This window comes from Cimex lectularius, unplaced genomic scaffold (genome assembly GCF_000648675.2).
Source record: "Cimex lectularius strain Harlan isolate CLEC.00 unplaced genomic scaffold, Clec_2.1 scaffold194, whole genome shotgun sequence".
NCBI lineage: Eukaryota > Metazoa > Arthropoda > Insecta > Hemiptera > Cimicidae > Cimex > Cimex lectularius.
In genome coordinates this window covers 607,662-624,338 of record NW_019392734.1, presented here as the reverse complement: position 1 = coordinate 624,338, position 16,677 = coordinate 607,662, and the positions used below count along the sequence as shown (strand labels likewise).

The window sequence follows — 16,677 nt, the reverse complement described above, 5'->3', positions numbered from 1 at the left end:
TCCAAAAAGGTAAATGGAGAAGTGGATAAACTCTAGAGGTGCTAGACTTGTACTAAAACTCAATTTATCGGTTACTGGCATCTGAGAAAACATCTACACAACATGGATAAACTCAATGATGACTCCATTTCTAAGTTATGCAATGAGGAAGAAGTAGCCACCCATATCACCTTCGAATGCGAAGCTACTGCCCAATGGAGACATAACCTTAGCCTGGGATACAAAGAAAACCCAGGGAAAAGTATTGTAGTCAACGTAGGCAATGGCTTAGAGTACTTTTTAAGAGAAGGATCCAGTCTATTGCACTGACCTAAGGAACTAGGAAAATACAATAAGCCAGAAGGCTCTAGTGATTGGGAAACAAAAATCTCCACTTCCCTGTAATCACCATCACCATCCTGGCTTGCAATGTCAGACAAGTATTTAAAAATCCAGTGGTTGGTGCTTGTATCATTTCGTGTTTTTGTGCCGAAACATATCATAAAGATTAAACGGTACAGTTACATGTATTTTCAGACAAGCAAGCTAAGGATATTGTATGCATACACTTTTGACTATGACCTGACACCTTGGGCAGACTCCGCTTTTCCATCGTATCTTTAAGCTTAGTCGAAAGTGGCCCATAGACGGTCAATATTATTGTACAATATAGATTGCACAATAATTTGACGGTTGCTCTTTAACGTTTAATAATATTGTACAAAATTTTGTTTGTGCAATAAACGAATAGTTTGAAGGCGATATTGAAGTTTGTGCAATATTTTGAGCACTTGTTGATACTTCACAAACTGACAGATATTGCGCAATAATGCCAACAGACGGTGCAATATTTTCCAGGTTGTACAGTATATTTTCAAATTTTCGTCAATCATGCAATGTATTGCACAAACTTTCAATATCGTCTACACACGATCAATTAAATTGCACAACCCAAAATATTGTGCAATAATATTGATCGTCTATGGGCCGAATTAAAATTGATATCCCCTTAAAAAAGGATTTCTGTAAATTACAAAGTGACGTCAGTGGTTTAGGCTTGACACAGTGCTCATCACTGTAAGGTGAAGGGCCCGGAGTTTGAATCAAGCGGCCCTGCATTCGAACCCGACATAATATTTTTTTCCAAAAACACCGGCACCTCAAGGTTTAATATGACCTCGGTTGTTCCGAACCCTCGTCAAATTCATCCATCTTCAATTCCTAGGAAGATGTAATAACGCAACTTTATAATGCCAAGGTATGATAACTAGTCCGACTAGCTTGCAACAGGAGGTGCTCCTACACTTAAACCCTTAGGAAAAAGAATCTCAAACTGGGTTTCGAAGCCAGCTCAGAAACAAGGATTGGATTTTTAAAAAGAGTTCCCAACTGAGCAGAACTGTTAAACCTGGCGGTCATTTCCGGTCATAACGGTCTGTATAACCTCAGAGGTTTGGTACTTACGTCAGATTTTTTCGAAATATCTAGTGGTTGTGTATATTCGTGGTTTTTGGCCAAAACTTGTCAGACAGATGAAACAGTTAAGATTAATGACCTCAAAGAGTTCAACTAAATACAAAACTGGTAAATTTGAAACAGACTGTTGACTGACTATGCAACAAGGAAACTGAGAAACATCTTATATCAATTTTAATACCTAAGGCCTAATTTTGCCAAATCAATAACAGCATGTAAAAAATTTACAAATGAGGCACAGAGGAAAGTGCTCCTTTTCAAAAGGAAAGCGCACTTTCTAAAGAATGGTCATTCTTAGCGGGTCAATCCACAATGTCTTGTTAAGTCATGTGGTCAGAGGGTTTTTTAAATAAAAAACACGCTTATACTATAAAATTATTTGTTATTCATATTCATTTAGGTCACCGTTGCACCAATTAAACAGGATTTTTACAACTGAACCAGATTTCGTCCGTTTTTGTGACTAGTGGGGCATGGAAGTCGAATTCCAATTGCCAATTTCCCTTAAAGTACATTTACGCCCAGCCGGCAATCCAATTATGCTTTGAGGGAAAATTTATCGAAAACGTATTTTTTCTTATTGGGCCAATTTACCCGGATAAAGTAGCCAGTATGTCAAAAAGAATGGGCATTTGGTCTAGTTCCAGATGTACATAACAGCCATACGGACATGATTTTCGATCAGGAAGGAGACATGTTATTTTCTCAAAAAAACAAAAAGGTTCGAATTGTTGATACTATAATCTTTGAGAACAATTGATTTATATTAAAACTACTCAATTTTTAGACACTTTTCTTTGTTTTAGCAAACATTGACTCATGTCAAACAAATCCTTTGCACCCTGATGAACCCCCAAGAAAATGTTCAAGAACTTTATTCCTGCCATCAATCAAAGCTTTTCATTCAACAGATTAAACCATGCAATCGATTAAGGAGGCCGATATTGTCGTTTGCGGGACTCCCGGCGTACCGCACATTTGGGTCACGGTGCTGCGGATAATGGCCCCATGGGTGTTCATCTTTCATGCAGAACCGAATCTTACAGATGGACGCAATTAAATATTTTAAAAAAATCCCCGGTCAATACAGATTCTGTTTTAAAATTAACTAAGCTTATTTCATGAAAAAAATTGCCTGAAACATTTACCAACGTTTTGATTATGCAACATGTCATGTTGCTTTTACATTTATCATCTCGTTAAATCGCAATATCGTTAGGGTGAAGGATCGTTTGTGTACCGAAAATGATAAATACACCGCTAATCCATCAAAATATAACACGACAGGGGTGAAGCCAGCACATCAAAAGCGCCAAATCGCACTGTTTGAACGTAATGTTACCTCCTTGGCGAAAGTAGACCTCATTTTTCAAACTATTTCTCAAACAAAGTCTGTTTCCACTATTATACATTGCCAATAGTCAATTTTTGTTGGGTGATTATGGCCTATTTCCTTCTGAAAAACCTTTTTCGCAGCCAAAGAAAATTAAACAAAAACTAAATTAAATTTGCATTGTTATGTCTATCACACTATTGTAAGGCTTTCATAAAAATTGTCTATTAAATTTATGAATTAGCCATATACCAGTTCAAGTATTGTTCGTGGAGAATAATCCAACCATTAATAAAATCACTCGTTATATCGTTGATATAGACTGTAACGAAATAATGTTAGCAATTTTTCAATTTATTACTGAACAAACCAAGTTTTATTCATTATCAGTTTGATATATTGAGGAAGAACAAGTCTCGGAATTGGAAAATAACGACTCATGCGTAAAGTGCAGGTTTGTTGGAGGCAAAAATCTCAGTCTTTATGAAATTTACCAAGACTTGTCAAAACTTAAGAAGTATTCACGCAAAACATTGCTAATTGTGTTAAGTCTGTTAAAGTCGAGTGATTTTCTTTACGTAAATGTGCTATTTCATAATCTAACGGTTACGCGAACAACCTAGTAATCCTTGCGATTTTCAACGCGGAAAATTTCTAGCTGTACGCCCTAAATTGTTAATAACAACTATATATTTAACATTAGAACAAAAAAAAATCTGCAAGGGCGCGGGCAGTAGTCACATTTTGCGCGTGAAATTCATAGTGGACTATCTAGAATAATCAAAATTAAATTCGATGAGTAAAAGTGGAGTTAAAAAACAAATAGGAAAAAAAACGTTCGACCAAAAAACGTTCGCTACCGCTTAACACAGTTAGCATAGCACGGCACCTTTATCGGATAAATGATAAAGTTAAGCGGAAAAATAACAGACCTGTCTGCTGGGATGGACCCGTGCCACCTTATTGCTAATAAAATTCTAATGGCGCACCAACCTACGCGTTTTACCATTGCCACATTTTTCGTGAAATTTCCTAATTACCTGTTGAAATCAAAATTTGAAGAATATAAAACCACGCATAAATGAAATGGACTTAAGATTTCAAGACATGTTTCCACAGATTTTTTTTGTAATATCACGATGCAAATATCACAAAAAAATCATATCATTACGAATATCCACCAAAAGGAGAATTGAAGTTCAGGCACTGATTAAGCGGGAAGAAATACCGTATAAATTTAATTAGTAAAGCCTCACTTATAAGGTGAAGATAATATCTATTTGGCAAAGAAATCAGGGTTGACATTTACCAGCGAATGTCGCTGGGATCATCGAGTGACATTTCCACTCATACATAAAAAGTACCAAAAGGTTAAAACGAGCCCAGAATGAAGACCGTAGTTCGAGAAAAAATAAAAGGTCGATAAATTTAGACGAGACCTTAAAAGAGGAAGGTAAAAGGAGAGAGAGAGTAGACCAGAGCAGACTGAAACCGTCTCCTTCAATTGAGACTATTTCTGTGCATTTCTCCCGAGAGATAAGAGATTTCTATTCCGTTCTGTACTGTTAGGAGCGGAATAAACGTCTTCCGACCAAGCCCTTCGCCGGATAATTGATAAAGTTAAGCGGAAATATTACAGACCTGTCTGCTGGAATGGGCCCGTGCCGCCTTATTGCTGATAAAATTCTAAGGGCGCACGCAACCTAGGCGTTTTACCATTCTTGGACAATTGTTTGTACATCTTCAATTCAATCTCCCCTAATGGAAGAGACCAATTTGATACATTCTCTCCAATTATAAATAATCCATTATACTTCGTGGTCCGATTGACCAAATAACTTATTTCAATTAATTAATCTTTATGTAAGGTATTGGTTGAAATGAAAATGTCAGTGTCATGAGCGGGATTCGTACCCACGACCTTCGGTTCAATAGGCCGCTGCTCTAAACACTTGAGGTATCGTGACTTCGATCACTCGGACACCAACTCCCCTTCTCAACCTACATTATAAATAATGTAACATTGAAAAATAGTCTAGTATTTTCAGCCTAATGGACGAAGATTTTTCCCACTAAGCCTCATTTGTTCCTATTGTGACCAAACTTTTCATATTAATAACGGTGATACCTTATCAGATGTACGACATAAGATAGAAACGTTCTCTCCAGACTAGGAGAACAATGAACTCATTACAAACTATGTCAATAGGTTATAAATCTTAATGGATAGCATACTAAGAAATGAGGCGAAGATAGTAGAGCGTAATAACAACAAATATTTTAAACCACACGTCTTATAAAAAAGCTCAAGAAGCTGATGCCTTTATTAGATGATAACGGCGTAAAATGAAAAAGACAGCTATCGCAGTAGCAGTGGCAGCTTTCACAACTGCAGTCCAGGCAGCAGCTAAAGATAATACCTGGTATGCCGATGCTAAATTAGGTTGGTCACACTTTGAAGATACCGGCTTTCATCCTTACGATGAAAATGTTGGAAGTGGTAAAACTAAGCTCGATCAACTAGGCGCTGGTGCCTATCTCTGGGTTACCAACATAGTCAATATCTCGGTTTCGAATTAGGTTATCATTGGTTTGGCAGAATGAGATATTCTGGTCAACCAAATAACGTAGGTGAAACCGATGGGTGTTCAATTAACCGCTTGTCTAAGCAAGGAAATTTGGTTCAATTCTTACAAAGTAGATAGGAAGTAATCGGAACATACAACCATTGCATCTTGATGGCCTAAAAAGTCGAGTCATTTGTTACATACAAGAAGCAATAAGTACAGATATAAGATAACAGGTACATTAAAGAAACTGCAGACGTAGGAAGGACTCAGGAACTTTCTGTTTTCAACCTCCATGAATTTGGAACCACCCCTTGTAATACATATCTGCACATATTGGCTATTTATGATATCACGGAAAGAAATATTGAGGGTTTTGAAAAGGGTGATGGACTAATGCACATTTACCTTTATTATCTTTATTAAAAACCCAGCTTTGTAGTTTCTATTCATTTCTACTGTCGCAAAGGTTAACTAGGAAATCCCTTGAATGTAATGACCATATTTGTCAACCGTGCTTGAATGTTTTGCAAAGGTCTTTGTGCATCCTCATCCTTAAACTCTTCTGAAAATTTATTATATTTATGGTCTGATTGAACAAATTACTTCTTTCAATTAATTAACGTTTTTATGTAAAGTTTTGAAAAACGGCAAAACGTAGGGAAAATTCGAAAGGATGTAGGTTGAGATGGGGAGTCGGTGTCCGAGTGGACCGATGTCACGATAGCTCAAGTGGTTAGAGCAGCGACGTATTTAGCGAAGGTCGTGGGTTCGAATCCCGCTCGTGACCCTAACTTTTTTAATTCAACCAAAGCTTTACATAAAAATGTTAACCGTCTTAAAATATCAACTCCATTTGCCACCAGTGACTAGGCCTTTTTTAAATACATAACCCAACTATATTTGTATTTCATTTGCTAAATTGCGAAGAGAATATACGAAGAAAAATCGAAAGTCAGCATCCATTAGCTACACCATTGGAAAGTAAAATTAGAAACACCAGCCATCAAAATGAGCCTCGATCAGGTTTCACTCGGCGATCGATGTTGGTGATTAATCGAGAAAGGAAGCAATCCTACCACTTGCGGATTATCCGCATCAAATCGGGTTTCTTCAAAGGCCATCGCAAGCTGTTGTCTTAAGACCTGACGTCCGGATTTAAGGCAGGATTTGACGTCAGAGGATCAGTACAAGTATTACTAGTCATGAAATGTAGTTTATTTTTAGATAGTCCACCATGCTTACCTCAAAGCCGTGGGTCGATTAGGAAAAAGCTCAAAATAAATTATGTTTCAAAAGCTCGGTTTGGAGTTTCAAAAGAATAATACCCTGAATATATTTACAGGAAATAAAACAATGCTGCCTTAATGGTTGCAAAACTAAGTTTAGATAGTTTCATTTTTAAAAGAAACGAAAACCGTTTGTTTTGCCTCAACCTGCTTATAACCGAGCGAACCTCTATCTGGTTGGTTTTTCCCGGTCAATTTCTAACAAATTTTGGGAAAGCACAACCCTTCAAATTCCAATCATGATGTTAACTTTTTTTTTATGAAATACCAAAAAAAAGCAGGTTGAGTCAAATTTGAACTATTATTTATTATTTTTCAGAAATCGTGAGATGCGGTCTGGTGTGATGTAGATTTCAGAAAAACATTTTCTTTATTGTGCCAACGTTTCGATCTTTATTGAGATCATCTTCAGGGCACAAAGTGTTTGTCTTCTGTGTGAAATGTGCCATTCTCGCGTGTCGTGTTGAGAGTGCCCACGACACGCGAGAATGGCACAATTACACAGAAGACAAATACTTTGAGCCCTGAAGATGATCTCAATAAAGATCGAAACGTTGGTACGAAAAAGAAAATGTTTTTCTAAAACCTACGTCACACCATAACGCATCTCACGATTTCTGAATAATTATCGATTAACGGTCACTAATTACCACACTATTATTTATTATTATTTCTTATTATTTTTCTACCTTTTCAATTAATTATCTCAAATAATTTGTGCGTGATATAATTTTTAATATTTTAGTAAAATTATCATATTAACTAAATTATTAAGTGCGTTGTCAACTAAATAATGGCCACATGTGCTGCAATAACGCTATACATGCATGAAGTTTTGAATTAGGACAATTAATTCTCACTTCATTACTCGAAGTTAGACGATTAATCATTTGAAGTTAAGTCATAATAAACTATTACTCACTGTAACTGACTGGTATCTGGGTGGAAAACTTACCTGTAACATAATTTAAAAATTAGTTTTCTGGTTGTTTAGAACATTTAAAAACATTTAAAACTACAATTTAAAATATATTTCTGTTTCAAATGATTATAATTTTTATGGAAGGTCTTGGTTGAGATGAATGAGCTCCAGTCACGAGCGGGACACTAAGGTAAAAAGTATAATTAAATGAAATAATTAATAGGTCAATTATGACTGCAAAACATTTATGGATTAATATATTTCTATTATTATATTCAATTGTGATAGAATGATTACATACACACAGAGCTTTCTACTACGCGGACGACGCACTTTACAACACATGGGATTCGAACTCAGAATGCCAGCGTGGCAAATACGAATCTGACGCCCTGGCCACTAGGCCACCGCGGTCCCTAATTATTATTTCTACAGTCCTTTCCAAACAAATCTACAGTTTTTTAAACTCCTAGACTTTCCTGCCAGGAAATCAGGCAATTTCCTACATAATTTTTTTGTGCTTTAGCAAATCGTAGACATTGTCTATCTACAGCCTTTCTCCAAAGACCATGAAATGCAATAAAAAAGAGCTAAATTAGGGTTTTTTGTGTAATTACTTTGAGAAACGCAGATCCAGTCTTAACGATCATTGTTAATGTATTATTTGCTTTATTCGAATAAAAAAATTTTAATCCTGCCACAACGACAAAATTTACATCTATCTGTCTCAAATGACATGTTTATTAATTTCTTGTGGTATATAATAGAAATTTTACATGACAAGAAGTTCGATCTTTCATTCTATTTCGTTTGAAAATATTAATTAATGGAACTATAAAATCTATTAAGCATAAAGATTCTTCATCATAAACAATCATAAACATATTTTACGTAAGATTTAACTGATTAATACCTAATATAAAAATTTTAGGGGATTAAAATCCGTAAAAGATATATTTTTAATTTTTTAATATTTAAAACCGGCTAGGTGTGCACCTATGCCTGAGGGTTGCCCAGAAATGGAATGAGTCGATTCTTGCCTCGCCCTACTTCTTTCCCTGACGTGCGCCAACTGACGACGATTTTCCGCGTCAATATTTAAGGATGGAAACAATGAACAGTGAAATCGTGATTGAAAAGAACAACATTTTTACAATGTGGTATGCAAATTTTGCAAAACCTTCTTCAAGTTACACCCGAACTTGTGAACAAACAGTTTGGACGAACTTTGAGATGGAGAGCGAGCCGAGTGAGGCTTCATTGATCCAGAACGATGCCTAGAGGATCGATGGATGCTGTTGAAAAAGTTTAAAGGGAGTACAGAAATTATTAAGACTCCATGTTTCTTAACACGCATAATTTTTCGCTTCTCAAAGTTTCTTTTATTTTGAAATTATAGCAATAAAAAAGAGCTAAATGAGGGTTTTTTTGTAATTACTAGAGAAACGCAGATTCAGTCTTAACAATCATAGTTAACTGATTATTGATTATTAATATTCATTGAATCACTGAAATGTGCGTGCGTGCATGACAAAGAAAGAAAAAATAAAGTTAAAACAAAGGAGAGACATAGGATAAAGAAAAAGGAAGGGCGTAGGTAGGAATAAAATAAAGTAGAAAAAGAGAAAAAAGAAAAAGAAAGAGAGAGAAAAGTTGGAGAAAGAAAAGAGAATTAGAAGACCAAGTAAAAATGAAGTCGGAAGAGAAAGAGGGGAAAGGGAGAGAAAAAGGAAGAGAAAGAATGAGAGAGAAAGTGAATGAGTGAGTGAGAGTGAGCGCGGAAGTGAGTTAATGAGGGAGAGAGAGAGTGAATGATAGTAAGCGTGAGAGTGATCTTATGAGTGAAAGAGCGATTTAGATGTGGTGAGTGATTGAGTTAGAGTATGTGTCCAAATGCCATTCACAATTGACAGTGATTTCCAATATAGACTCCGTTCTGATATATATTTTACCAATGTTTTTATAAAAAATATCTGTTTGGGAGTGTACAAAAATGAAGGCAAACATATTATAGCATGTGAATTGAATCAGACAGGAATATAGAAAAACAGAGAGAAAAAAGAAAGTTGAAAACAAAGAAGAGACTTTATGATAAGGAAAAGGAATGGCGGAGTTAGGAATAAAATAATAAAATAAAGTAGGAAGAAGAAAAAAGAAAGTGGGAAAGAGAGAGAGAGAAAAGGATGAGAAAGAAAAACTGAAAGGAAAGACAATTAAAGGAGAAAGTGAAAATAAAGTAGAGAGAGAAAGAAGGGATAGGGAGAGAAAAAGGAAGAGAGAGAATGAGAGAGAGAGTGAACGAGTGAGAGAGTTAGAGTGAGCGAGAAAGTGAATTAATGAGGGAGAAAGAGAGAATCAGCGTGATCTTTTGAGTGAACAGAGTAAGCGTGAGAGAGATCTTATGAGTGAAAGAGCGATTTAATATAGTTAATGAGTGAGTTAGAGAATGCGTCCGAATGTCATTCAACGTTGACAGTGACTTCCAGTAGTCTCCGTTCTAATATACATTTTAAAAATGTCAACATTGAAACAACATCCTAAAATCCCATCTTAACGATCGTTACTTCCAAGTATCCCACAAAAATTCATTGTCTCCTATCCATCCTATTCTATAAGGTGTCCTACAGGGCAGCGTGCTCGCACATTTCCTTTATTCAATTTATACCTCCGACCTACCTACGCAACCTAACACTATCACCTTCACCTGATGATACCGCAATCCTTTCTCCTAATAAAGATCCTATCACAGCTTCCCGTAATCTCCAAAATCACTTACACATCCTAGAATGATGGCTCCATCAGTGGAGAATCAAGATCAACGAAACCAAATCAACAAACATAATATTTACACTAAACAAGAAAACGCTCGCACCAGTATACCTCAAAAACGATCTCATCCCAATTGAGAACCATGTACGATACCTCGGACTCTACCTGGACAAACGACTGACGTGGAACCGTCACACACGACTTAAGCGACTGTAACATGCTTAAACGACTACTCGACAGACGATCAAAACTTTCACTAACAAACAAAAGAAAACTTTACATTGCCCTCCTGGCCCCCTGTTGGACATACGGACTTGAACTTTACGGGACTGCTAAGCTTCCCAATCCTTTTAATCCAAAATCCTCAGAACAATAGTCAACGCCCTTTCTATGTATCGAATCACACCATCCATACCGACCTAAATGTCCCTTTTGTTATCGAGCTAGCCCAATCCCGCTACAAAACGTATCATTCCAAACTACCCCATCATCCGAACCCTTTCGTCAAAAACCTGTCGTCCACCACATTACCTAATAATCCCAACAAAAGACTAAAGCACTGCGACAACCTTAACACTTGACATCGGTCACGTAAGACGGAATCCATCTCGCTCAGCGTATTGATGTACTAACAGCTACCATCCAGTGATTAAGCTTTCATGCTACTATTATTATTGTTTATATGTAAATATTATATGTTTTACTTGATGCGTCCAAGAATGCAGTTGCAAAAAAATAAAATTATAAAAAGCATTGAAACAAATTTCGTTCATTTTATAAAGTGTCTCTTTAGGTGGATGTGCAAAAATGAAACATTTTTGAGGCATTAAACAAAAGGACTTAAGATTAACTAGATATGAACTGTGTAAATGTAGACAAACATCGATTATTTGATGATTGTATATCAACGGTATTGATCAAACAGCCAGCAAGTCATCATTTTCAAAACTTCGATTAAAATGTTCACAACAGTAAGCTGAAAAGCCGAATCTCGTTCGAAAAACAAAAAGCGATTATAATCTGATGGACGTTATTTATCCATCTGCCGTCTCAGCAGTTCATTAAAATCCAGACCACTCGGGATAAATTTGCCCACTTAGAAAATCGGAAAAATAAGTGTTCAAAAACAACTACCCGAAAAGAGGGAGAAATAATCCTTAACAAGGTGAGGAAATGTTATTTTAGAAGGATTTGGAAAGGGAGAAAGTCTGATAGGTACTGCCATAGAAGATATCGGCTCAAGTGTATTATTACCTTTCTTCAGAGTCACTTTCTTCCGAGAGACATATTTAGAAAGGAGTCTTGACTTTCGTCGGCCATTTTTTACCAACGTCGAACACCTCTTTAGGCGAATTTTTCTTCAGGCCTCACTTAATTAGAGGTTATTGGATAGATTTCAAACCAAAACGGGGAAACAGCATTAAGGCAGCAGCATACGGTAAATTATGGGTCATTAACTTGGAATTAGCCGATGCTCTAATTATGCCCGAGTCGACATTACCCCATCCACTTATCCTACCACTTAATGTCCACATTAGATTAATTATTTTTTATAATTTTAATCAGTATATGATGAAGAAAAAACAACTATTTAAGCCAATGAAAATTTCAGATTTTTTTATCAGAATGATCTATGCCAGATTTCATTAATTAAAAAAAAACGTGTGATTAATGAATGTTTTAGGATACACCATTTAAAACATTAATATTTAATTATGGACAATCGCCTAAAAAATTTACGTTCGATTGGATTATTTTTTAAAATGGCAATGGACGGATTCGACCATCCGTTGAAAGGGCGTTTAATCCAGTTCTCCAAACTTTTAAATGCCCCAGGCAGTACAAAAAATTTATAGGGTAATAAACGAAGAAAACCCTGTAAAATAACCAATTTTAATCAAAAAGAATTGTCTGCTTTAATAAAGTACACAGTGAAAAAATAGCCCATGACTTAAAACAACCGTTGGAACAATTTCAGGAATGATATTACAAAATCAAATTAGTTTCAATATAAGAGACAATGTTTCATTAAAAAAATGCATTCATGATTTCAATTAAATTAAGTTTTGAACAAATATGTAAACCTTTTGATATATTTGATCATATTGGCGTCATATCTTTAATTATTCATTATTCCCGCCATTTAGAAGAGAAAGAACAATTTTTATTCTAATTCAATACCTTTCAACTTTATCGTATATCTAAATATAAATATCTACAGGAAAAAGGTAAACTAAATGAACTGAAATGTGAATTAATTTCCGCGTAAAGTAAGGGCGGAGCACTGCTTCCAAGCGCTGAAACATTGATATTGCCTTTAAGTTTCACCAAAGGAAACTTAGTTATGTGTGGCTTTCCACATTTCGGTCACGGAGTTTCGGCTTAACTGTGCAAAATGTGGTAAGCCCGAGAGGAAAAATTGCAAACCATCCTTCAGACGACCACAGCCCTATCAGTACAACCGGAGAAATGAAAATAGAAAATGACCGCAGCAGGAAAAGTAAATGTGGGGAAAAAGGACATGACGTCATTCAAAAGGCGAGGTGATTTTTGAAGCATAAAGAACCTATTCTATAATAATGTTTTATAAAATGGTGAAACTAATATATTCATTAATATTGTGTCATCAAGAAGTCGGTATTAAATTAGTTTTATACAACATCCAACGAAAAGATGCTGGAAACGGATAGGTCAGTGTAAGAATAGGTTAACTTAAGTTGCCAGAAACACACACATTTGAGGACTTGATTTTTAAAGGTATTCTATTAATTAATTATTCCTTTTATGCAAGGTCTCGGTTGAGATAAAAAAGTCAGTGTCACGAGCGGGATTCGAACCCAGGAACTTCGACTAAATACGCCGCTGCTCTACCACTTGAGCTATCGTGACTTCGATCCTCTCGGACACCAACTCTACGTCTCAACCTACAACCGCCATTCGAATTTTCCCTCTTTTTGCCATTTTCAAATTACTTACGTTTAAATGGTCAATTGACTTTTTTATCTCAACCAAAACCTTAATTAATTGAAAAGAATTTATTTGGTCAAGCGGAACACGAAACCTAATAAAAAGTTTTCTATTAAGTTCATCTTCAACTTTTGAAAAATGAAAACAAAAGCAAACGTTGCAGTCGTCGAGGAGGTTAGTAAGGTGTATGGTACTTGTAACTTCTTTTGGTTTCTTCAACATTAAGGTCATGGTGAATAGTAAGACTGGAACTTAGAAAGGAGCCTTGGCGATGGTTCGGAGGATTTAGGACTGCACGTGTTAGATATACTTTATTGGTTTGGCTGAACCAAGTTCGAAGCCGTTTGTCCAAATTGCTGATGTACCGGGTGTTTTTGTAGGGTCAGTTTTTAATCGTTTGTCCGGCAGTCTTTTAAGAAGTCTTAAGCTTGATTTCTTGCCTTTTGAGTCGCGAGGGGTTCCATGAATGTAGTATATAGCTCAAGATAGCGGATTACATTAGCTGGTGGGAGCTCAAGATAGCGGATTACATTAGCTGGTGGGAGAGGGATAATGATAATGAAAGAATGCTAGTAAGTCTTGCACATTCAAGTACTGCAGGTTTATTGTAATTTTTCTAGTTCTTCAGTTCAGTTCAACTGAGTCAATCCTTCTCTTAAGAAATATTATAGGTCACCGATTAATTGCTGCAATTCTTCTTCATTTCCTAGGTCATATCTCCATTAAGTGGTTGTTTCGCATTCGAAAATGATATGTGTGTGGTAATTGCACAAAAAAACATTTCCATTTGATTTTTGGTTTTTTGTAGTAAAAACTAAATAAATAGCTTATTTTTATTATTTAACAGTAGGGAGAAATCAGTTTTTGTATATCAACTTTTAACATTGTATGTCACCTACGAAGTTGGTGTTGTTTTCTATGACATCCAAGCAACAGATGTTGGGGGCAAAATAGGAATAAGGTTGGGAAAGTGTCCTATCCTGGCCTTACATAAATTTCGACAAGTTGCTCTCTCATGTTCTTTTCCCAACCCTCTCTCGGCGTCAGAAGACCTCAAACAAAACCTTGACACATCCGAAAACAAGATTTTAGTCCAATCTTGCCCAGACCAATTGATGTGATTGATGAGAAACAACCGAGCAGGTCTGAGCTTGTGAGCTTGAAGAAAGGAGAAAAGTTCTGGAAGAGTGGGAGGTCTTCTCGCACGTAATACAGCTTCTGAAAATCTCCGCCTTACAGTGCGCAAACTGTCGATAACATTTCTAACTTGAAGTAGAGGTTTGATCTCAACAACGGTAGAATGTCGATTACGGAGTACTTTCAAACAATAAAACGATCATGTCTCTAAGATATGAAACGATGGCGACCTAGTCCCATGGCTTCTTGAGTAACCTCCAGTATCTTGTTAGGTCTATACCCTTCGGGCAGCTGTTCTGGAATGTTAAGCACCCTGGCCACATCGCACCATTCCAACAATGGTATGACTATAGCTGAATCTAGGTCAATTAATACTAGTCTTCCAGTATCATGGTAGCGATGGAAGACCCTTCGGGCAATTGCTCTGGGAATGTGTGTTTTTTGGTGACCTGTGGTTTCATGATTTGTCGAAGTCGTAAGAAGTGGTCAAGAATGAGGTAGTTTAGAAAAACACGTTTTTCATTTTTTTGCCGCCGTTTCGACCTTTATTCACACAAAATTACACACTTTCACGTAAAACCAATATGACACCACAAGAATAGCACAAAACTTTATGCCCTGACGATGGCCCGAATAAAGGTCGAAACGTCGGCAAAAAAATGAAAAAGGTGTTTTTCTAAACTACCTCATTCTTGACCACTTGTTGACTTCTCCTCACAACTTAGACAAATTATGTTCTGGGAATGTTAGGCACCCTGGCTTTGCTTCTTCAATCTTCCAACAATGCTATTTTAGTCAAATCTACATCACTTGAAACATCACTAAAAAAAATTTGAAATTCAAAAGTGGTCCAACTTAAAAAAATCAAACCACCAACTATTCAAAGATTCATATAAAAAATCCAATTGTAAACACAAGTAGAGATTTTATTTGTGTTTTACTAACCTACAATCCTTTAAAACGGACCAAATATTGTAAGATAATCTAAGAGGCAATTAAAAATATTAAGGGTGACCACTTTTTTGTATTTCAGTGTAGATAATTTTTATAAATAGTAACTGAAATGTTTAGCCACAGGAAGGAAATAGTTTTTTGTAAGAAAGCGTCCTCGTTGTGACATATCCTATGACACCCAACTAAAAGATGTTGAAAAAAATAGGTCGAGTTAAAAAAATTGAAAATATAGCAAAAAGATGGGAAATTTAAACGGTTGTATTGAAGTCACCATAGCTCAAGTGGTTTGATCAGCGGTGTATTGAGCCTAAGGTTCGAATCCCGCTCGAGACACTGATTTTTCACTTCGACCAAAAACCTTAGAAAGAAATAATAATTAACTTGAAAAATAAACAATGCTTAACGAAATTTTGTGAAATATTTTCTGAAACATGCATATTTTGTAAAAATACGATCTTCCGAAGGTTTGAGCTTGATTTTATTTATTTTTTTCTATTAAGTTCAAAAAATTAACTTCCATGCAATTTAACGTAGATAATTTTTTTATAAACAAGGACTGAATTTTTAGCAACCAATTTTTTTTAATTTTTTTTTTTTTGTACCTCCTCGGTGGCTTCGTCGTGACCTCGGCATATAAGTAACATATTTATTAAAACGCAAAATTTATATCATCCAAATTAGATTAATTGGGCGGCCGATCGAAGGAATAGGAGAGGCCTGAATTTGTTATGCCCCCGACTAAGAGGAGCCCTGAACGACTCTGAGGGTGACTCACCCTCTACACCCCTGGTTACTTTGTGCGAAGGGGAACATTTTCTGATCAATACTGCACCCCAATGCATCTAAAGCTAAAGAAACTCCCACAAAAAAAGTTGACTCAATTTGTATTGTTTCTGAAAGCCCTATGCGAAGAAGGAAAAATAGTGGTCTACGTCGTTTTTGAAACAGAACTGATTCACGTTCCTCCGCAATGCAGTTACTGTCACTTCGAAAAACCTGAAAATCCCTAGATGGAAGATGTCCGATTGTAGTTTTAAAGAATCCTTATTTCCAACAAATTCGAAATTTCCACTTCACAGTTGAAGATAATGAAAGCCTGTAAAAATTAGTTTATCCTAAACCGTTTAACCCAAAACTTTGTAAATTTGCATAATTCTGCGAATCTTAATGAGCCTGTTGGAATAAATTTGGCAGTCCAATCTGAATGAAATTGAAACTTGATTTTATAACTTTCAATTTGAAATGTCGGTCTCTTCGACGCGTTTTCACAAAGATTTCTATTTA

General features: G+C 36.0%; 1 protein-coding gene across 6 annotated transcripts in view; it reads right to left on the bottom strand.

Moving 5' to 3' along the window:
* The window catches only part of LOC106661076 (kinesin light chain), a 166,402-nt gene that overhangs the window by 111,274 nt on the left and 38,451 nt on the right, over positions 1-16,677 (bottom strand). The window contains exon 2 of one of the 6 annotated variants that reach the window (XM_014384215.2): positions 7,567-7,599. The exons of the other annotated variants lie outside the window; for them this stretch is intronic. The gene's annotated coding sequence lies outside the window, so the exon portion shown is untranslated. The remainder of the gene's footprint in view (positions 1-7,566; positions 7,600-16,677) is intronic. 6 annotated transcript variants of the gene reach the window in all.